Here is a 7844-nt window from a genome sequence, read left to right as displayed (position 1 = left end):
TTGAACTGTTTGTATTCTTTCATGGGAAGGAGATATTGATAACTCATATGAACTTTCTCATTTATAAGAACTATTAGAAGTAGCATATATAGACAGGGAACAAGAAGGAGCAGAATATAATGGTATAATATAGTAAAAAATGTAGTCAATGGGGAGGAAGGGAAAGGAGATGAAGAAGAAGCTAAGAAATTTCACATAAGAGTCAATAAAAAGCTCTTTCAATGGAGTGGAAAGGGGGGAAGGCAAGGGGGAATAACTGAGCCTTCATTCTCATTAGAAATGGCTTGGAGAGAAAATAACATACACACGTAATAGGGTGTAGAACTCTATCTTACCCCAGAGAAAATTAGAAGAAAAGGGGGGTGGGGGAGGGAAGGGGGGAAAAGGTGATAGAAGAGAAGGAAGGTTGAGGGAGAGAGTACTCAGATAAAACACACTTTTGGACAGGGCCAGGATAAAAGAAGCAAGAGAATAGAATAAATGAGAGTGGGGAGGAATCGAGTGGAGGGAAATACATCTAGTAATAGCAACTGTGGGGAAAATACTGAAGCAAATTCTCTGGTGGACTTATGATAAAGAAAGCAACTAACCCCAGAGACAAAGCTATTGGAATCTGAACACAGACTGAAGTATCTCTCTCTCTCTCTCTCTCTTTCTCTCTCTCTCTCTCTCTCTCTCTCTCTCTCTCTCTCTCTCTCCTCTCATTATTCTTGAGGTTTCTCATCTTCTTGTGATGGGGAGGAGGGTTTACTCTTATAACAAAATTATTGTAATAATAGTAATAATAAATTAAAGTTCACTTGCAAAACAAAAGAAAAAACATCTCCTTAAAAATACAATTGCACAAATGGAAAAGGAAGTACAAAAGCTGAGGACAAGAACTCAAATTCTAACCTTTAAGTTAGAATTAGGCAAGTGGAAGCTAATGCCTCTTGAGACATCAAGAATAAATTCAAAAGAATGAAAAATTAGAAGAAAAATTATGTAGGAGGAAAAAACAACTGACCTGGAAAATAGATCCAGGAGAGACAATATCAGAATCAAGGAAAGCTGCCTTATATCCTGGAACCAAAAGGCAGATTAGACATTGAAAAAATGCCTCAAGAAAGAGATCCCAAAATAAAACCTCCAAGGAACATTATAGTCAAATTTCAGAGCTGTCATACCAAAGTAAAAATATTGCAAGTGGCCAGAAAGAAACAATTCAAATGTCAGGGCATCACAATTCTAGTTACATAGGATTTAGCAGTTACAATATTAAGGGATCAGAGATCATGAAACATGTTATTCCAAAAGACAAAGTAGCTAAGACTATAATTAAGAATTACTTATCCAATGAAACGAAATATAATGCATCAAGAGAAAAAAATTTGATCCCCAATATTAAGTTGCAAGAGAATAATAAATGAGGGAAAAGGAATTCAATAAAGTTTGGCTTTTTACATCCCTACTTGGGAAGATGATACTTGTAATTCTTAAGAATTGTATTACTAATAGTAGAATTAGAAGGAATATGCATAGCCTGAAGGTATGGATATAGGGTGAAATTGAGGGAATAACATGAAAAATAAATAAAGGATGAGAAAGAGGAGTACAGAGGAAGGGAAAGGTAGAATAGAGTAAATTATTTCACATGAAGAGGTTTAAAAGACCTTTCATAATGGAGGGAAAGATGGTAGAGCTGGGGATGGGCATTACTTGAATTTTACTGTCATCAATATTGGTTCAAAGAGGAAATAATATATAGAATCAATTGAATATAAAAATCTATCTTATCTGATATGGAAGTAAGAGGGAGGGAGATTAAGTAATGAGGAGGAGGGACTGAAGAAGGGAGGGCAGATTAAGAGAAGTTGGAGACAGAAACAAAACTATGTCATGGAGGAAAAATGTAAAAAGGAGAGAGAAGAAAATTAGAATGGAGGAAAATACAAATTTAATAATCATAACTATGAATGTGAATGGAATGAACTCTCCCATAAAAATGAAATTGAATTGCATAGTAAATCAAAAACTAGAATGTTATAATGTGTCATTTGCAAGAAGCATACTTGAAGAAAGACACACTGTAAAGATAAGGAGCTAGAGCTAAAGCCAAAAAAAAAAAAAAAAAAACCAGCAGGGAGAACACTCCTGATTTGAAACTAAGTAAAAGTAAAAATATGTTGCAATCCCCTGTCCAGCAGGGGATCCATTCAACTCAGGAGAGAAAGAGAAGTACCCATACACCCAGGTGGGGCAGAGTCAGTTTACTGAAAACATCAAATAGTTCTTATAGAAGAAAACCACAAAATTAGCATACAGGATAAAAACAATAATGTAACTTTGTAATGGGCAGGAATTAACCCAGCAGAATTAACCCAGTTCGGAAATAGGGCTTATCGAATAGTGAGGCCACAAATGATGCACTTGTGTCATCAAATCAGAGTTCCGTGGAAGCTTTCAACTCAAGGGTCACCATAGCTTAGGTTTTTTTGGTCGTAACTGGCCTCTTGACCCCCAAACTTGCTTGAGCAGCTTCTACATTTCCCTCTTTTCTGTTTACACAACAAGCTCACAATTGCCCAACCTGATGCTCAACCTGGATAACACTATCCAGACCTCTGTTGATACCATGTAAAGTGGTTTTGGCTTCAGAAAAAACTACTTTGAAAAACCTTGATAACAAAAGAGAATCAATTAGAAGACTTCATCATTTAGTTAGTTAGTTAGTTAGTTAGTTAGTTAGTTAGTTAGTTATTTTTGCAAGGCAATGAAGTTAAGTGGCATGCCTAAGGCCATATAGCTAGGTAATAATTAAGTGTTTTAGGCTGGATTTGAACTCAGGTACACACCTGACTCCAGGGCTGGTGCTCTATCCACTGTGACACCTAGCTGCCCCTTATAAGACATAATTGTGTAATACCCTGGGCCCAAAGCCCAAAGGGGGTGGGATGATGAAACCACTCAATTATCTTATTGGCTGTCTTTTCAGGAATCAAGTCGAACTGGAAGGTTTCTCGTATGTCTTTAGCCAACTTCTACAAATCATCAATACCAAAAGATAGTTTTTTAAAATGAGAGACAAACAGATGATCAATATCATAATTATAACAAAGCTGAAATTATTATTTCTATTTCTATAATGCCATGAACCATGTACCAATTACAGGTGGAGAATATAACCAATCATACAATTTCTTGCTCAAATCTGTATATTTTTCCCTAACACAAATTGTTTATTACAGAAGTTTGTAATGCATTAATCAAATTAGATTTTCAGAAAGTCTTTTTTCTGAGCCTTAAATGTTCTATTAACATTTTCTGACAATTCTTCAGTATATTTTGCTTTTATCTTTTCCTTACACATGCTCAAATAATGCAATTGTAACAATTAAAGTTATTTCCCTCTTTTTCTCAGTAATAATTATAAATTCATCTATATTTATATAAATTCATCTATTTCAGAAAAATTATACCTAACTTTTCATCATCTCTTCTTTGATATTTCCAATAGTAACTTTGTTATATCCCAAATAAATTTTCAACTTCCCCTACCAAAATAACTTCAGCCATACTTTTATCTCCATGGTATAGTTGTTACCCATGGAGGGTTTTGCACATAAATCCAATATTCAGTTTCTTTTACAGTCTTCAAATTGTTCGTGATTAATATAGACATCATGAGTTGTATCTGTTGTGCTTTCCTTTCACGTAGTCTATCCTTCCTTCTATTCTTATGCTTTCTTTTTCGATTTCTTAAATGTAAGTTGTTCATTTCCTGTATTACTTGATCATCTTATCTGCATGGCTTGATATTTCCTCCTGACATCCAGACAGTTTCTCCATCTGTGGACAAAAAAAAAAGCAGACCCTCGACCCCAGGTTAGTAATTGATCAAGTCTTTTCCAAAGTCCATTTTTGGTATCCTTCCACATTACTCTATGAGTATTCATAGGGATGTTTATTATGTTATCTACAGTAATTTTGTAACCAAAGTGTTTTTCAGCCAAAGTTTTATTCTTATCATCCAAAGTCAAATAATTAATAAATACAATGCTTTATTTAGGTGTAGTCTGATATCTGTTTTTCCACATTCCTTCTTTTCTGTTTATGTGGGAGCATTTTTAATGAACTATAGGCTTGATCCAATGGATTATAATGAATGCCTGTAATATGCTTTATATTGTAATATAGACAAAATTGTTTAAATGCCATAGAAGTATATCTTGGGCCATTTTCTGTTTTATAAAATTTGATATCCCTACAAAACAATAGAATAAATGATCAATCACATCTAGAGTAGCCTCTGAACTTTGTGCTGTTGTCATTGTATATGAACTAAATGTATCTACAATAACATGAATAGATTTCATTTTTCCAAATTGTGCATAATGAGTCACATCCATCTGCCATAACTCATAAGGAGTCTGGCCTCTAAGATTCTTAAAATAATTTGGAGGGGTAGGTAAATACCCCTTTGTGGACAGGATACTACTATATTCCTAGCTTGCTCTCTGGTGATTTTAAATTCTTTCCTTAGTGAAGAGGCATTCTGATGAAATTTTTATTAGTTTATAAGGAATGGAAGGGTTAATTGATTGGTCCTATGATTACCTTATATATATATATACAGGTAATACAGGATGGGATTTTATATGTTCAATAAAAAAGAAATTGTATCTATTTCTAATAACTTCCAGTAATTCTTTAAAGAGTTGATATAATATTACATCAATGCTATGATTAATAAAGGCTGTTACTATGCATCTAATGACATGATAATCATACTTACTATCTGTAAAAATATTAAGGAGTTGTGGCATTCTCTTTAGACCAATAATATAGCATATAATTTCTTTTGTATAGATGTAAAAGGAGTATATAATTTCTTTTCTATTATTGCAATATGTTTGGACCTCTAGGTTTAGAATAAGGTCCATTTCAGGGAACCCAGAGGGTCATAACTTCTGATATTGACCCTCATTATCTCTACAAAGTAATTAATTATTAATTCTAGGCTTAGATATTATTCATTCTTAACCCATGTGAAACATAAAATTCCCAGGCTGACATTTCATTCTCTTAAAGCAAAAACAACACAAATTCTCTTAAAGTTAACCTTGGGTCTAAATATCTTTTACATGCTAATTTCTTACACATCTCTGTATTATATGCTTATTTTCCTTTTATTCCAAATATACTATTATTTTCAAAAAGAAAATAAGATTCTCTATGAATTTAGTTATATATATATATATATATATATATATATATATATATATATATATAAATTTCAAAAAACCCAATGTAAAATTTTTTGCCAAAGCCAGTGTTACCAGATACATATGTAATTTTTAATAGATATAATTTCATCAACATAAGATGGAAAAACTTTTCACAAACTCTCTGGGCCAAAAAGACCTTGAGAGATATAATCAGTTGGCAAGGATCTCTCTAATTTTCTTATAACAAATCTTAACAAATGTGATGGATTACACTATAATTCATTCATATTTTGTTATTGTGACACAATTAAATTTTCAAATAAAAAGTTGTTCTTATACTTTTACTAATTATACATAATCACATTTTAAATTTAAAGTATATTCACTTTACTCCCTAAAACTTTGCAACAAAAAATTCTTAAGACCAGACGTTTCAAAAAAAATTTTGACTACAAGATTTTCTTAAATTCATATTCAAAATTAGCTTAAATCATTGTTTTTCAAAATATAAAAGTTTGCAAATTCTTTTATCAATTATAAAGCCTGATTTAAAACACATAACTCAGGAGTCTGTGTTAAAGGTTTTGGCAGACTCCCAGACTCTATCAAGGCCATTCTGACATTATCTATTTTAGTATTCCCATTAGGTTTTTTTTTCCTCCTATGACCCTGGAGGAGCCAAAAAAAAATTATAACCAAAAAAATCATTTGTTACAAACCCCTTAATTTAGTTACATGTATTTTCAGATAACTTTATTCACTGGATTACACATTATAGATTTAACCAATTTGAAGAAACAGTTAACATTTACTTAGCAATTACTTTCATATCATAACTTTTCACTTTATGGGGATTATTACTTTTCCAATCAATTCACTGCCAGATATTATAAAAGTGGTGGTTTAATGCAATTTTCAGATTATCACAACCTCAATTTAAACACATATCTCTCTCTATACTTTCTTCTCTTATGACATTGATTTGTAGATTACTTTTCAAAGTTCCCAAAATCCATCTCTTTATACAACATCAAACCTGCTCAGACCTTCTTTCTACAAGTTTGAACCACCTTTCATACTTCACAAAAGGTTAAAAAATACCAGCAGTCTCTATATGTCTTTTCATATTTTCTTGCAACCCTATTTTCTCTATCCAGATCTTTTCAGAATCCATTACTCAAATTGAGCTACTTACATATTCCCTTAATATACTGTTCTATTATTCTTTACCATAAATTCTTTTATCAAGACCAGTCAAGAAAAATAATTTTAAGGACAATTTCAATTTCTAATAGATACCTTATAAGTATAATTTGCCAAATCAGTAAGTAAAACTCTGTTAGACAATCAGATCAGAAAACAAACAATAAAAATAAGACAAATTAATAGAACTCCTTCTTTCCCCAAAAAACAACATGATTTCCAGGAAAATTTCCTGTGAGCCTGAATCATGGGTTTTTGGGAAAAGAAAAAGATCCAATTTTGAAAAGAGAGAAAGGAAAAAGAATTGGTCAATAAGAACACAAAGATTTGACAACAAGTCTGATCATGCAAAGAGAGCTAAGAGCTTTCCTCTATCTGGATTTTTAAAACAAACACATAGAAAACACAAACACAGAATCAGAGCACATTGAACCAGAGAGGCCTCCTATCTCTGGAAGAAACCCCATCTAGTTTTCACAGTAGAGAAAATACATAGAACATTCAATAGATCACAATGCATTTTTCCATAAAATGGTACTAATATTTAACACTTCTGGATTTTAATGAGAATAACTTTTAAGCAAGCAGTCATTTAAAAATTTCTCAGCCTAATTGGAATATCCCCTGTCCCCCTTCTTATTTCAGAGTAAACCAAATAACTTCTTTCTAAGGGGACAAGTCTTAAGTCTTTTCTGGGGCAGGGAATCTTCTGTTCTTAAATCCTCACTTGACCCATAATTTTCTATAATAACTAACATTATCAGAATCCATCTTGATAAAGTCCTGAAGCTATAATATGACAATATCATCTTGGTAAAAGATTAACTATTTAGTTTCCCCTTATTTCTTTTATTTATTTATCTTTGGCATTACTAGTACCCAAATTATATACTTTAGAATTAACCTCTCTTGTCTTTTTGGAATATACTTCCCCAAAACTTTTAAAAATAGCATTTCTTTTTATGATTTCTTTATATAACATATTTGGTAATAGACACTGTCTTTCCTGATCCTTTTAACTCCAAATAAATTTTCTTTTTTAACACTTGTTTATCCAAATCTTCGTGAAGTAATTTTCTCTCTCTGTCTCTCTTGCTAGTAACTCCAAGGTCAAAAGATAAGTGCCAGATTGCAAAAATGGAGAAGCCGCAGAGAGGGAGAAGGAGGGAGGAAAACATTCTGACAGAATTACAGTGAAGAAGCAGGGAAGAGAAAAATTCAACAGCATTTTATCACATTAATATTTAGTTATCTTTTCAATTCAAAGTACCTTCTAAGTTCAATTTCCCCTTTCATTGAGAAGCATGGAGAACATCATAAATAGTCTATAAAAACTTATCTTCATTTTTAAAAATAATTTCTAATCTCTTCTCTTTAGCCAATTTCTTTAAGATATTTATATCTTGTCCTGGCTTTTTTTGTTCCTTGGAGATG

This window comes from Macrotis lagotis, chromosome 1 (genome assembly GCF_037893015.1).
Source record: "Macrotis lagotis isolate mMagLag1 chromosome 1, bilby.v1.9.chrom.fasta, whole genome shotgun sequence".
Classification (NCBI taxonomy): domain Eukaryota; kingdom Metazoa; phylum Chordata; class Mammalia; order Peramelemorphia; family Peramelidae; genus Macrotis; species Macrotis lagotis.
The sequence above is the reverse complement of the archived record's forward strand: the minus strand, read 5'-3'. Positions refer to the sequence as shown.